The sequence below is a fragment of the Paramormyrops kingsleyae genome, chromosome 13 (genome assembly GCF_048594095.1).
Source record: "Paramormyrops kingsleyae isolate MSU_618 chromosome 13, PKINGS_0.4, whole genome shotgun sequence".
NCBI lineage: Eukaryota > Metazoa > Chordata > Actinopteri > Osteoglossiformes > Mormyridae > Paramormyrops > Paramormyrops kingsleyae.
The window spans coordinates 6,699,911-6,716,345 of NC_132809.1; the positions used below are offsets into that span (position 1 = coordinate 6,699,911).

At 39.9% G+C, this 16,435-nt stretch overlaps 1 protein-coding gene across 3 annotated transcripts in view; it reads left to right on the top strand.

Moving 5' to 3' along the window:
* Positions 1–330: 330 nt before the first annotated feature.
* Positions 331–16,435, top strand: part of LOC111857436 (ankyrin repeat domain-containing protein 11-like) — a 109,747-nt gene continuing 93,642 nt past the window's right edge. For all 3 annotated transcript variants that reach the window (XM_072698098.1, XM_023838306.2, XM_023838305.2), the window contains exon 1: positions 331–662. The gene's annotated coding sequence lies outside the window, so the exon portion shown is untranslated. The remainder of the gene's footprint in view (positions 663–16,435) is intronic.

Consider the following 16,435-nt stretch of genomic DNA (forward strand, 5'->3'; position numbering starts at 1 on the left):
TATCTTCCAGCCGCCTATATCCAGGTCTCGATGAACGTGGAGCATATCCCAGAAACCAGAAGGCAGGAAACAGGCAGGACGAGACGTCAATCTTTCAATGTACAGTTCTTTGATACCAGCATTTAATCTCTCTAATGAATGAGTTTCTTCACGATCCACAATGGCGACAGATTCGCACAATCACAGACCGTAACACAGTTCCACCTCGCAGGTAATCCCTGCTTAAGTTTCACACCCTAATTTCCGTCCACGTTAAACAACCAATTGCTACTCGTTTATCAATGCCTCATTTCCGTCTGTTTCCGACAGCCAATCGCTACCCGTCTCTCAATGCGTCGTTTCCGTCCAACATTCAGCGGAGCTAGAATCGTGGACTGCCTCGCAGCGTTTCGTAAATCTTCGGGTAGCTGGACGTTTTAAGGAAAACAAACCGTTTTTGACGAACATATCAAGGAAACCGTTCTGAAACATCGGTTGTTGACAGCGACGCGGTTTATGAAGGAGAGTATTTTGTGCATTCAGCGCATCTGTTGGGATCTTTGAAGGTTTTCATTTCGAATTGGTCCGTTGAGGATTAAACGTCGCGCGCCGTGTCGGATGCTTCCGGACGGCCTGGGATGGGAAAGTCGAACTAAGATTAAAGAGTGAACCCGCAATTAAAGGTAAGAGACGTTCGTTTTGGATACAACAGGTCACCATGAACGTTGAGAATATTTTAAATAACCATCCAACTTTTGGACGATTGCACTGGCGACTGACGATTGCACTGTCTGTTTACTTGCTGACGGTAGGCTGCTGTTAGCCGCGGGCTAGCTAGTGATACGGGCAACCGATTTACCTGTTCGTTAGTTGGATAACTTGCCAAATATTGACCTGTGGTCACTTGCGTAGTTCCCCTTTCGAGTTTGTTATTCATGAGTTAACTGTATACTTCGCTACCTAACCAATGTAAAGAGTTTGTAAACAGTCCCTGGCCGTTAATTTCTTAGCTAATACCTACATAAGAAGCCGCATCTAATATGCTAGTTTTTTTTATTACTCATTCTTATAAAAGCGATTTGTTTGCTGTTTATATACGATTTAGTGGAGTGGATTTGCTAAATGATAGACGGTAGGGTATGAAGTAAAGCAAATGTTGATACTAGCAACGACGCAATAGACTGCTTGCTATATGCAGATGACTCAAATTGCAATGTTTACTTCTACTAAAGATACTTAACATTTTATTAATGGTTTATAAAATTAGTTTCTTTTGTAACTAAACTCTAGGAATAATATTTGTACATGTTCAATCTATGATGTGTCATTTTATAACTGAATCATGTAAATATGTAGACTCCTTTCACAGACTTCATTTTCAGACCCGTTATTTTGTTCTCAAATATTTCTCTCCTGTATATATCTTAAAAGTGCGTTGTTTATTGATTATTTCCACAATTACTCTGTTTGGGACGAACAATTCAGGTTAAGGAACTTGAATATGCGGTTCTTTCTAAACATCAATGTTTATGTTCAACGCTTTCAAGGGCTTATGTTTTGCTTAGGGGTGCAAATATGGTCAGATTCTTTTTTTAATTAATTAAGCGGAAAACAGTATACGATTCGCATGGTAGTTTCTTTCTGATATGGTTTCATGTTATGTAAAAAAATCAGTCACAATTTCCCCCCACTTCAGTTTCCTTTAGCGCTTAAACTGACACTTGTGTGATAGATTACTCTTACACATCTATGCTGGTATTATTCTATGAATGAAAATCTGTTTATTTCAATATCTAAAGCCATTCCTGGTTGTTAGAAATCTAACATTGACCCACTAACTCACTTTGAAATGCGTTAGGTAGGCTAACTTGCTGAAACCAGTGTTGGTTTCTCGATAGATTGTAAGTGAGAAAGTTGTTGATAGGGAGTGATTAATGTTCGGTTTCTGGAGTTCTGCTTGCAGTTCTTGCATTAGGTCTAGGGCTGCCACTACCGACTATTTTTTTTATTGATTAATCTATCGACTATTGTATTGATTGGTCAATGAATTTAAATGATTGATTTTCCTCCAGATAATCAACTTGACTATTTGATTTGATTTTATTTTGATAATAACAAACTGTATGCGGTTACAGGGCTTTAGATAATGTATGCGGGCTTTTCAGCCCTATATGAACATTATTTTCACCCACAATTCAATTAGCAGATTAGTAGTATGCCTCAACATATTGAGATGTATATTGTGATGCCCAAAAGTTAGTAATCTGTATAAATTTGGCGTATCCTTATGCTTAATAAATTCGGTTAGCAGAGCATGCCACATGCAACACAAGCAATAAGCACTGAAGTCGTGATAAAAGAAGATCAGTATCCACAAAAATTTTAAAAGAGGAGATACTGCGGTTAAACAAGGTAAAAAGATGTTGGTAGTGTGGCGGTACTTTTGCTGATTAAAGTCCAATACTTGTTTTGTAAATGTTTATTTTTATTTCAGTTCATGAATTCTTTTCTTTTATTTACTGTCCATTTTCATTTCAGTTTTAGTCTCAACATGAACAGTGTGCATGAACGCACACACCGGCACCATCAGTCAGCGTAGAATAAGCCTAGATTTTAGCCTAAACATTTTCACAAACACTTATTTAATGGAGTTTCTAATGTAGCAGACAGATAAATTTTATGACTTTAATAATGAGTGTTTTAGCCAGGGCTGTGGAGTCGGAGTCGAGGAGTCGGAGACAATTTTGGGTACCTGGAGTCGGAGTCGGCAAAAAGTTAACCGACTCCGACTCCTACTAAATTTAAATGGGAATTAAAAAAGTAAGTTGAAATGTCCCAATTCACAAACAGTCATAATGAACTACTTTGCTGTAAGAATAAAGCCCAATGCATGCAGTGCATAATGTTACCACAAAACGAACATGTCAAGTAACCATGAAGCATGCTTTTCATTGACTGTATGCGTCACTATATGGGATGTAATGCACAGGTAAGGTGCGGCACCGGTTTCCATTGTGTCGTGTTCCACTGTTACAGGGAACTGTGAACCTAGCCTAAAGCCCCCCATACATTTACAGATGCACTGCCGATTTTTCGGCCGTTCAACGAGTCATCACGCGTCAAACACCTGAAAAATCATCTGGTGTGTTCTCAGCTCCGTCGGCTCCCCTTCACTATGCACTAGTGAAGGGGGCCGAAGGAGCCGAGAACACAGATCTCCCTACCTGTCTCCAGCAGAGGCTCGTTCTGCTGATCAGCTGGCCGGTGAGTGACACAATGCACTAAACTTCCGGCTGGCTGACAGAGGAGACAGCCACTGCAGCAGACAGAGGCATCACATTACTTTGGATGGGGGCGGTGGTCGAGATTTTCGGCAAGCTGGATCTGCCTGTCCATGTGGACACCCGCAATCTGCGGCCGCCAATAAATTGCCGCGATTGTACACGCACATCGGTCGGTGGCAAAATCGGCCGCGGATCGCTGCGTATTTGGGGGCCTAGCCAGTAGTTCTGTGGTGAAATGACATGTATGTTGCCTTCCTTTCCTTCAATGGATGTAGAAAATACATTAGCATAGTATATACATACAGAGGAGTCGGAGTCGGAAGATTTAGAAACTGAGGAGTCGGAGTCGGAGCATTTATCTACCGACTCCACAGCCCTGGTTTTAGCAGCTACAAGGACAAAACATAATAAAAGCTTTCCGTACTAATGGTAAATTAATAAACATGAATAGACGACAAAGTGGTTTGCCGGTCTAGAATAGCGCCTGTTTTCATTTCAAGTGCTCATGAACAGCGCTAGTACCACCTTGGTATGCCATCACACCTTGCACAGTGTAAAACCATCTTCATGTCTTGTGATAATTTGAATCACTCTCATCATTGCATAGTGATGTTAAAGGAAAGCATTTGTTAATGAATTGAACCGCTTTATAAATCAAAGGTAATTTTATTTATTCTATTTTTTTTAAAAAGATTTGCCGATTTAAATTATTGACGTCAACGCATTTTCTGCATCAACATCATTGACTACGTCGACTAATCATGGCAGCCCTACTTAGGTCTTCATTTTTTAGTAGCCTCAAAGCAGAATGTGGTGTCATATTCTATGACTTTTGTCCCTTGTGAAATCCCCCTTCATTTTGAGCCCCAGATTAGGACTAGTACTTGTCATCTGCAGATGTTTGCCTCCCCTGCCAAATTGTAATGGGATGTGTTAAATGCAGTGGAGAGAAACGTAAGTCATCTTGCAAACCATATAATTGTGCTTTGTAGGATGCAAAGTAGCAATACTGCTCTGCCACCTTGCTGTCCTTTCTCTGTAATGCAAATTTTGGATCAGGACGTGGATTTTTTCCCTTGTCTTAAATGGCAGATTCAAAGTATTGTATATCTGTGGGTTTATTTATAGTCACGCATCTGGTCAGGTAAAGTTGGATTACTGCATGTACAGTATAATAATCTATACCACAAGTGTGTCTGCTGGGGTGTGGCATGAGTAAATGGTGTCCTGTAGTTGTGTTCTAGGCATACAGCAATTCTGGATATAACAGACTTTGGATATAACACACTGTTTTGCGAGGACCCTTGAAGGCCGTTATAACAGGATTTTACTGTATTGGATGATATCAGACAAGTGACCTGGTGTCGGTATGTGACAGTGACGATTATATCCTTTATCGGGGAAGTAGGCTTAGGCTACACGCTAGAGGTGCACCGATTTCATATTCCATATTGGCACCAATCCATACCTAATTAGACGGATTGGGTATCAAAGATATGTGACTGATCCACGTCTTTCTTACTTGTTTATTTTTCAGCAGTCTGTAAAAAGATAATACCCATTTCTTGTTAAATCAATTTGTACAATCAATCACACATCAGCTCTTTCCCATTTTACCACTCAGTGGGTGTGAGCACAGTGATTTCCACCTGGCGTGACGTCATGTGCATACCCTTTGCAGTAGGAGCGTAAGAACATCAGAAAAGAGGGTGATGAAATGCAACTTGCATGCTTGCAAAAAAATATGTCTGCAATCTAGAAGTATTTTACCCTTGTAGTCTTTGTAAAAACAAAGTTTTGAGGTGGAAGTAGCATTTAGTGGAAAATCCCACTAACAGTACACGCAATTGTGCCAGACAATGACAGTAATATGAAAAAAGCAATGGATGATTTGGGCGTCGCTAGCTTGGGCTGTTTTTAGTAGTGACACTGATATATAAACCAGAGCATGTGAGCGGAGTGGAGCGGTGAGAATTTCCGCTCCTCGCTCACGAGGCTGTTGGCTCCGCCCGCTCCTCCGCTCTAATTCGCACTAAGCCGCTCCACTAAAATTTCCTCCCACTCCAGTCAAATCGCTCCACGCTCGCTCCAATTTAAAAGAGGGACAAATAATCTGCATGCCTAACAAATGTCACCTTAAACCGAAGCCTTATATCATAAAGAAATGTGAGCAGCGGCAACATTGCCACTCAGAACAGAAAATATTTATTTTTAAACAACATATAGGCAACAACGGACAGGTTTGGCAGTGGCATTCCACACAAAATAGGCTAAAAATAAAGTAATCAGTGGACTTAATAGCCTAAAGAATATACAGGCTAAGCATCCACGTTTTAAATTCCTGTTATTTTCTGTTGATGCTGCTGCTGCGTCTCTCTCTATAAAATAAAATTTCACTGACAGCGTTACGTGAATTTAAAAAATCCTATTGGACCTAATTTGAATGACTAATTTATTTGATTTCCAAATTTATAGGCTTTTATACTTTTATTTACTTTATAGACTTGATATTCTACAACCATATAAAACTTGCTCACGTTTTGCTCTGGCCTCCACGTGTTCGCGTAGCACAGGCTCATGTTTCCGAGAAAGGTCTTTTTAGATTCCAAAGTGTATCTAAATCTTGATAATTGTACAGATAAATTCTGGGTAGATTTGCGCATGCCTCAGAGTCGTAGTGTGAGCGGTATCGGAGCGAAATTGGAGCGAGACAGAGTGACCGCTCCTGCCTTAATTAAAAAACTGCTCCGCGCTCTGACCAAATTTCGCTCGCTCCCCTCCTCACTCACGCTCCATTCTACTCCACTCACATGCTCTGATACACTGTGGTAGCAGGTTTTTGTAAGTGACACTTGCCAGTGGGAGAACAATTGTGGGGCATTTTAAGCATTTGCCACCTGCAAAGGATTTATCAGTTGGTCCGTTATCATGGTGATCTGCAGCGCATGCAATTGTCATGTCATATCGCTTGGTCCACGACAGTCAGCTGAGTTGAGATTAGGCTTAGGCGGTATCTAATTTCTTACCATCATATCACCTGGACATTATATGGTAAAATATGGCATTATCAAATGCAACACTATTCCAGTGTAGTTTATTTTGGGTAAACTTTCAACTCCTTTTTTTCTTCATAGATATAATATTTCAATATTAGAAATTTTTCCAACATTGTGCAATGCTCCTTTACATATGTTTGCATGTTTATCTTGAAGCAGGAAAAGTTAAACTGCTTGGTTCATCACACAGATTGTCTAAGCTTTCTGGTATATGACATCATTAAACCTGTAGTGTGAAGCTGTTCTATTGTCTGCTTTCTTTTTGCCTCCAATAATGATGCTGCAGTCAAACTTAAAATCAGGTGTGTACTATATGGATCATTTAGACTCATATTAAAAGAACTAACCTGCTGATTTCTTTCACAAAAGTTATCACACCAGAATCTAATACACAGGTTAATTCATTTTGGTTACCTCAATAGCCAGGAAATACAACAATGTATAACCGTCTTAACGTAAATGCTTAATTTGATGACAGACTAGATGTGCCAAAAGAGAATGATCTATCAATTTAACGAGTATTAGACATGACAGGCCTCAATGCAATGCTTCCTACCGGTTAAATATTATACGGTCAATCTCAAACCCTGAATGTAAGTTAATTACCACTCTGTCTTCCATTGTCTGTTTCATGTGTGAACATCCTTTTCATTCCTCCCCAGCAGTGTAAATCTTTTATAGCTGACACTAGACAAAATCTCCTTGGGCCGCCAAATGCCACTTAAAACCTTCTGAAAGTACTTCTCTCCCCCAGAGGGGGGGAGGGGGGAAGCATCATTGGCCCTTAGGATTCTGGGTCGGGATGCAGAATTTGGGGATTTAAAAAATTTCTGGTTTGGTATTTAGTCTTGTCCCATGGATGCAATGGCTCCTCCTGTGCTACAGTTCTCTTGTAATTAAACAACACTCCACTGCTTTTAAAAGTAAAGTCTTTCTGAAAATGTGCTTTAGCTTAATGGTTAGATTACAACAGGAGTTTTCAGTCTCTTTTAAACCAAGGACCCCCAAATAAAAATTAGCAGAGAATGCAGAAATATTTTGGCCAAAAGGAGACTTGTTTGGACCCCTCAATTCTGATACTCGCAGATTTCAGGAAGATTTGAGAATGCTGATAATGACCAAAGAGCAAATTCAGTTCTTTACAGGGCATTTTGGTGGATTTTTATGAGATCAGCTCAATATTAGACATGACTCCATCCATTCTATATACATCACCACATTAGCATTAGCAAATTAATTGTATTTGCACATCTTGTACAATTTCCCCAAAATATGGCATTTTATGCTGTATTTGGGAATGTGATATTTTTGCATTATGTGTGAATAATCTTGAACTTTATCTTGCATACAGTGAACATTTTATGTAAATTGAGCATGGCCTGATTGTATTGGGGTTTGTACTCAAGGTTCAAGGTTTTCTTGTTTTTCAATAAAAACAAGGAAACTGCAGCTGAACATGACCTTGAAGCATGAATTTTTGACAAGTGGATGTGCCAGTTGGTTTCATTAGGCTATTAAATGGAGAATTTATTTTTTTTTTTTATTTATTTTTTTTTTATTTGCCCCTCCCCCTGTAATATTGGTCACTTTTTCAGCAATAGTCCTTGTATGGGGATGGGTGGCCCAGCCCGGCTAAATTCCAGTTATTTAGGCCTTTAACTGCAGCCTTCTATTGATGGGGCAGCTGGAGCTATTGAATGAGCCCATTTCCATGGCAATACAGCCACAGGAAGTGGAGTGGGAGCCGTCTGCAGGCCTGAAAGGCATACCCAATGAAAGCGGAGATTTGCCACAAGGCTTATGCACTAAGGTTTACATTAAAGTCTCTTTATTTAAATTTAGCGTATTGCATTTTAATTTATGTATAATAAATTTGCTTGTTGAAAATCTGTTACATGCTCAACTCGTTTAAACATAATCTTAATATGTGTATTTTTATGGGATTGAGGTGAGAGTGTCTACAGAAGAAAAAAACGGAGCACGTAAGCTTGCAGTCACTGTTGCCTCACACTGATAGGGTTGGGGGTTAACCCCCACCTAGGCTCTCTGTGTGGGTAGTTTGCATACTCTCTCTGTTTTTTCCAGGTACTCTGGTTTCCTTGCACAGTCCAAACACGTCATTTTGCTGATTGTCCCCGTTAAAATGCCCATAGTGTATATGCATATATGTCACGCGATGGGCTGGTACCTGTCTAGTGTGTCTCCTGGCCTTGAGATCTTTGCTGCCTGAGATGGTGGGCACTTTCACAACAAAGTTCTGGAACCTGGTTCTTGGTTACAAGTTCCTGGGCTGTCTCTAAACACCCAAAAGTATGCACCCATGCTTATTCTGGTTTTGATGGAAGTTATTTTATAATCTTACTGTACAACAAACCACTGCAAAATACTTTTCTTGCATTCCTTTTAGACAAATCCATTTGCATGCCAAGTCTGAAACTGGATTGAATAGTGCCACTGATCCTTGAGTACAAATATGAAATTGCATGCAACCAGGACAACAGCAATGAGGTGGTAGAGCCGAATTCTCATTGTGCGAGTATTTCAAAAGTTATTAGCTGTCATGCAAGAGTCTGTAATGAATGCATGAAACAAGTATAACCAGTATGAGATGCATATCACCACCACCCTACTGTTTTGTACCAGAATAATCTATATTTCCTATTACAGCACAAATGTTTGTGCTTTGTTTTAGATTTCATTATCTGAATTATCTATTTTTGTCAGTTTATATTGAGAATGAGGATGAAAGCCGGAAGTGAGATCTGGTAACTTAATAGGTATCATTTTCTCAGTGTTAATATTGATGAGTCTTAACATCTTTTTTACTGCTTAGGTGTGAATGAATGTCTGTCAATGGAAGAATGCTGTATCACACAGTGTATTTAAACTCTTAAAATGTTGGCCTCTAAGATTACTGCAGTTACTATAATGTATTTTAATTATGCAGTTTGAATGGGTCATCTACTAACTGCACCTTAGTTTTCCTGCTTCCTTTAGGACACTTTGAATGTCTAGCATGTCCACAGAATCATTTATTTTTTGAAATATGCAAACCTATGCCAACAGACGTTTTGCTCTTCAGCACAGTACATGATATAACCCATTAACTTTATGGTTATCAGTAGCTTTTTTTGCACTCTTTTTGTGGTGGTTGGTCTTGCGGCATTTCATTTCACTACTTGTGTGGTCCAGCTGGGCACTTAAGCCATGTTTGAAATTGTGGCTACTTTGTACTGACCTGGAGTCAAACAATATAGTGGCATATTGATATAACACCAGAAGTTCCAGCTGGTGTGAACCTCCCATGTTAAAAAGAGGGATTTTGTTTAAAAATATGTGCTTCCAGCCTCGGGTTTCCATCAGGTTTGCAACTGTGATTTTTATGTCCACTTAATGGACAATTGCTGTACTTTTCATTGCAGATGTTAAAAAGCTGTCAGGTTTAAGAATTGTGCCCTGTCATTACTACTGGTCATTAGGCACCTTAATAGCATTTATTAAGTGGAGCATTATCTCTGAGGAAGCCTTGTAGCTAGGGCTGGGCAATATCACATCGATTTATATTGCACATATACGATGATGACCAGCGAAGCATTTGGCCGGACACTAGCTTTTCAGTACTATATGGATGTTTGTTTACGCCCACAATTTAAGCAGATTATTAAAATATTAATGAGATGCGTTTTGTGATACCCAACAGTTAGTGATCTGCATAAACTAGAAGCATTGTACTAAAAAAGCTGGCGTCCAGCCAAATGTTTTGAGTTTGTTTCGATTTAGTTTTCTGTAGAATTGCGTACTGTGTATTGTATTTATGTATTATGAGTAGGGGTGCACCGATTGCAGTTTTCTGGCCGATCAACGATCACCGATCCTTAGGCAACCTTACCTGCCGATCTCGATTTTTTTTTTGCCGATCTTGTTTCTTTCATAACTAAAAGACAGTTACTTCAATGTTTCCATTTTTATTGAGTAAATTGATATGAATACTCACAAAACATGAGGTAGTGTCCTCAAATATAAACGAACATATAAATGAGCATTGCTGTTTGAACTACAAAATCATATTTTTTCTTCCAGACTTTAATTTCTCTAATTTTGTAAAATATATATATATAGCTGTTATGACACACTTGTCCAAAAAATAGGGAGGGAGGCAGCCTGCACTGCACCTCTCTCGGGAATGGGAGAAAAGGCTGATTTAACCCTCTGGGGCCTAGGGGTAGGAAACACACTTTCACTGACGGGCATGATCACACATTTCATCACACTTAATTCATGGCAAATAAATTATTTCTTATATATTTGTTTTGCCATTACACTCATCTTTATTTTAATATATACTGTATTGTAAATATGTCAGATTTCTGTTAAGTTTGAAATTTGACATCAAAGTATAGACATTGCAAAATGCAGTTTGGAACACTTGCAGAAACATTATAAAAGTACATAGTAAGCAATGCTGGCAGTTTGTTTTGATCCCAGATATCTGATCACCAAAGTCTTGGCTACATGAAGATGACTAAATGGTGTAGATGCAACATTAATTTGGATAAATAAATAAGAAAAACCTAACTCATGTAACTATTTCTGGCTCCTTTCATTGAATATGTAGCAACTTTCATGTGTATGAATGAGCCATTGTCACCTGGCCACGTCCCCAACCCCCTTTTATGGCGCTGAAGGGGATGTATCTGGATCGCGTTTCACCGTTGCGCTGTTAATCAAATTACCATGCGAATGCGATTTGAATACGCGCTAATGCGGCTATTTAGAATGTGAATAGCGATCTTCGGGTGAGAGCGGTACTACACGCCCCCGATGCAGGTAAGACAAAGTAAGATGACATGGTTTACTTTTTTGCCGATTTAACCTAATTTTTAAAACTTTAATACTTCCGACAATGGACGTTTTGAAAAGAAGACAGATTACGGATTTAGCCAGCGTTTTTTTCATGATTATACATTAAGTTTTCAGCGAGATATTTATAAACTGAAATAGACGCGAAAAGTACGCGATGTCGTCGACGACATACTTGACCCCAAAGAGTTAAAAGCATATAACTAAGATCGGTGGATCTCATGGGAATATGGTCGATTTCTGATCCCCTCAAATTAACGTGATCGAGGCCGATCGATCGGTGCGCCGATCGATCGGTGCACCCCTAATTATGAGTGTGCCATATTTTTGGACAAATAGGGAGAATGTTTGCTATATGTTAATGCAAGTATTTTCACAGTGCCTAAAGGGAGAAAAAGGCCTTTGACTGAAACAGTTGTTCCTATGAAAACTGGCAGTGTTGGGTGTTTTTTCAAGCGAAACGTGCTTCTGGGTATGGTACTGGTGCATAGATTGTCAGTAGGGCTGCTGCAATGTAATCACGATTATATGGCGCATGCGCAATAATCACCAGGGTTTTAGATGACGGGTGAAACATTTGTCAGGACATTGGCTTTTCGGTATTTTACGGAAATTTACTTACGCCCACAATTTGGTAAGCAGATTAATAGTGTGCCTAATTAACTCCCTGGGGTCGGCGGTCCCGCCTGCGGGATCTGACAGAAATTTCGCCAAACCGTTTAAATAACTGCGAGTTTTTGTCATGTACATATTTGACAAAAACCTTGGACAGTCTACTTTTCAAATATACACTCACCTAAAGGATTATTAGGAACACCATACTAATACGGTGTTTGATCCCCTTTCGCCTTCACAACTGCCTTAATTCTATGTGGCATTGATTCAACAAGGTGCTGAAAGCATTCTTTAGAAATGTTGGCCCATATTGATAGGATAGCATCTTGCAGTTGATGGAGATTTGTGGGATGCACATCCAGGGCACGAAGCTCCCGTTCCACCACATCCCAAAGATGCTCTATTGGGTTGAGATCTGGTGACTGTGGGGGCCATTTTAGTACAGTGAACTCATTGTCATGTTCAAGAAACCAATTTGAAATGATTCGAGCTTTGTGACATGGTGCATTATCCTGCTGGAAGTAGCCATCAGAGGATGGGTACATGGTGGTCATAAAGGGATGGACATGGTCAGAAACAATGCTCAGGTAGGCCGTGGCATTTAAACGATGCCCAATTGGCACTAAGGGGCCTAAAGTGTGTCAAGAAAACATCCCTCACACCATTACACCACCACCAGCAGCCTGCACAGTGGTAACAAGGCATGGTGGATCCATGTTCTCATTCTGTTTACGCCAAATTCTGACTCTACCATTTGAATGTCTCAACAGAAATCGAGACTCATCAGACCAGGCAACATTTTTCCAGTCTTCAACTGTCCAATTTTGGTGAGCTCGTGCAAATTGTAGCCTCTTTTTCCTATTTGTAGTGGAGATGAGTGGTACCCGGTGGGGTCTTCTGCTGTTGTAGCCCATCCGCCTCAAGGTTGTGCGTGTTGTGGCTTCACAAATGCGTTGCTGCATACCTCGGTTGTAACGAGTGGTTATTTCAGTCAAAGTTGCTCTTCTATCAGCTTGAATCAGTCGGCCCATTCTCCTCTGACCTCTAGCATCAACAAGGCATTTTCGCCCACAGGACTGCCGCATACTGGATGTTTTTCCCTTTGCACAGTTTACAATTTCTTTGTAAACCCTAGAAATGGTTGTGCGTGAAAATCCCAGTAACTGAGCAGATTGTGAAATACTCAGACCGGCCCGTCTGGCACCAACAACCATGCCACGCTCAAAATTGCTTAAATCACAGTTCTTTCCCATTCTGACATTCAGTTTGGAGTTCAGGAGATTGTCTTGACCAGGACCACACCCCTAAATGCATTGAAGCAACTGCCATGTCATTGGTTGATTAGATAATTGCATTAATGAGAAATTGAACAGGTGTTCCTAATAATCCTTTAGGTGAGTGTATATAGATAGAAACTAAATATATTTTTAAAGCTTCGTGATACGAATAGAAAGAACAAGAGTGACTGACTTAAGCGTCTGCGTCTCGAAGCAGCTCTGATCGCCCAACCACTTGCAAATCGCACTATTCGTGTGATAATAACATGATTACCCAATACTAACTGTCGGATTAAGAAATATGTGAATACGCCCATTATGATTGAAATAAACAAGAGCACATGTCTGGGTAGTGTTTACACTGATCGGCTACAAAATGGCACACGGATATGTCTCTGCCGCTGAAGCTTTGTGCCAGTGTTGCCACTTTCAGCAGAAAATCTCATGGCTCAGTGGGCTAAGCCTTTATGCCTGTAATCATAAGGTCGCCAGTTCAAACCCAGGCTATTTAGAATGTAAATAGCGATCTTCAGCTGAGAGCAGTACTATACGCCCTCGATGCAGGTTAAACAAAGAAAGGTGATGTGGTTTGCTTTTTTTGCCGATTTAACCTAATTTTAAAAACTTTAATACTTGACAATGGAAGTTTTGAAAAGAAGACAGATTATGTATTTAGTTAGTGTCTTTTTCATTATTCTAAATAATGATTTCAGCGAGATATAAACTGAAATACACGTGAAAGATACGTGGTGGACGATGCCCTCATCCCCAGAGCATTAATAATAGTTAATTATTTTATTTCCGTCAACTCTGCATAGGCACTGCCTCATATTTGTATGGTCACAGTTTTTCATTTTTCATTCCATCTACCAATAAACTGTGAAAAGGATTTTATTGTTGCTACTTTTCTTGCGTTTCAAACTACCTTTCTAAAGTGATGGGTGTGGGGCGCAGTGACATTCCAGACTGATGGGCCATTGACAGTATGCAAACTACTACAGGTGTGGGGGACACCTATCTCATCAATATTCATTGTGCAGGCCACTGACTTTGAGAAAAAGAGTGTCACTCTAGAGTTCTAACACGTTAGTAATCAAACCACATAAAATTTCAGAATGTCTCTTTCATCTATGTGTAGCCAACCCCTGTGTCTATAAGCTTCAGAGCTCAAAAGTCTTGGCTAGAACTGTCTATAATGTGATTTTTTTACAATTTCTCAGCATGTCTGAAAATAGGTTTTTGAAAAGCATATGTTTAAAGTTGATTTTAATAAAAAATAGAATAATAACATTCTAAGTGGTCTCAGATTATTGGTGCTGAGTTTGTGCTGAATAAAAGCAAATGTAACACTTTGAGATAAATGTATTTTAGATAGGTGAAATATTTTAAAATGTCAAGGCATGTCAGACTACCCCGAAAGTGGCTGAGAGGCCTCAGACTCCCAAGGGTTAAAAAGGTAATACAGCACTGTAACATTTCTTTGATTTTAAATCTTTCAAATGGTTGTAAGATAACCCATTGTAGTGGTGGTAGTAGGCAGATCATAATTTTGTTGTAATCTTTGATTGTCGTGTTTTGTTGCTTCATAGAGTGTCATATTTTTGGATCATTATAATGTTAGGAACATGTACTGTGTTTTAAGTACTAGTTGTTCTGTTTTGTTGACATCAGGATGCACAATCTGCTTTGTACACCAGTGTGGGCCATGGAACTCTATTGTAGTTTTAATAAAGTTGTGATGTTTCCCAACACCGAAGTTTGAACTGTTGAGGTAACAGTGGTGGTAACTTGTATCAGGTTGGTTTGTGAAAATGTTGTAAAACAAACTGACAAATCGAGCACTACCGTATAATATATCATAACCTGTAATGCTGTCCATGCATAGATGTGCGAACTACAAATTGGGGTGGTGGTATGGATCGGGTAGTGACTGGGGCTCACATGCTTGTAAACGGGGGAGAGAGCGCACACTCCACACCGGTGCAAAATACGACCAAACATTGTTAGACATTGCAGTAAATGTGTACAAACATTTCCTTCATTATAGATACTTGAGTTGTAGGAATCAATTAAATTGTGTGCTATACCTGCAATCCTGCACTGAAGTTCAAGCTCTGCTCAGGGTAAGAGAGTATGACATATTCAGAAAGGAGGCTGCAGCATGGCAGTAGATGACAGGTATAGTAGGACTGGGTACCCCTCTGGGTGTTGGATGTGACAGGAGATGCCATTGGAGATGATAGTTTGCATTCCGGATCCTTACAGGCTTTATTCCTGTTTCTTTCCAAGAAGGTAGTAAGATGAAAGTAGTGCGAATGTAGTCCTTGATACACTAAGACGTGCACATCTGAGAATTTGTACATTCAGTAGGTGGGAGTTCATTAACACTTTAGCCATGGGGAGTGGACAACTTAAGTGGAACAACATGATTTTCATTTTGCTGTCCAAAGACAGCAAAAACCATGCCAAAATTAAGAGATTCTGTTTAGTCTCGTTTCACCGTTGCCATCAAGCAAATCACTAACCAGCCAGCATGCACTCGGGCCAGTTTAATAGGTACACCTGCTTGCTAATTAATGCAAACAGCCTGTCCTTCCAAAACAGCAAATTATGTGGCTGTAACTGAATATGAGCAGCATAATATAAGTTTGTAGTGATGTCAGTGCCTGAGGTGGTGGGATTTTTCATTTATTTATTTAGCAGGCACTTACCCAGAGTGATACAAGGGCCTTGCTCAAGGACCCACAGACATGTGACTAATCTGTCCCTGCCGGGGCTCGAACCAGCAACCTTGTGATCACGGGCACTGCAACTTGGCCTGCTTAGCTACTCACCGCCGGAGTGAGGAAAATCCAATAGGGGGCCTTATTATGCTTTTCTGTTTTTTCCCTTGCCTTTGTTGTGTTAGCTTCCTGTACATGTAAACAGTCTGCAAAATCTTATGACCCAAAGTACACGCCAAAGAGAGTAACACTATAGACATCACTCTTCTCTAATCTACCTGAAACATCTTGTAGGAATTCCAGCCTTTACTTCCATGACTTGGTGAGGTCGCATCATAACACAATCCTTACTGGCCACCTTCCTGCATGTACCTTTCTGTAGACTGCAAGATGGGCAGACCGTGTAGAGCAAGCTTACCAATCAAAGCTTACTGGGCTAATTGAGGGTGGGGCTTAAAGATCTAACAGAGTATTTCAGTTATAGACTAAGTGAATAGAGATATACAATATGAGAAAAATGTGTTTTTGGAGAGCATTGAAGCTTGTAAATCTATTCCAGTAGACCCCAAAAATGTAATTATGAACAGTGAAAACGAGCATAATAGAGCCCCTTTAATATAATTTCTGTGGCTAGGATCACC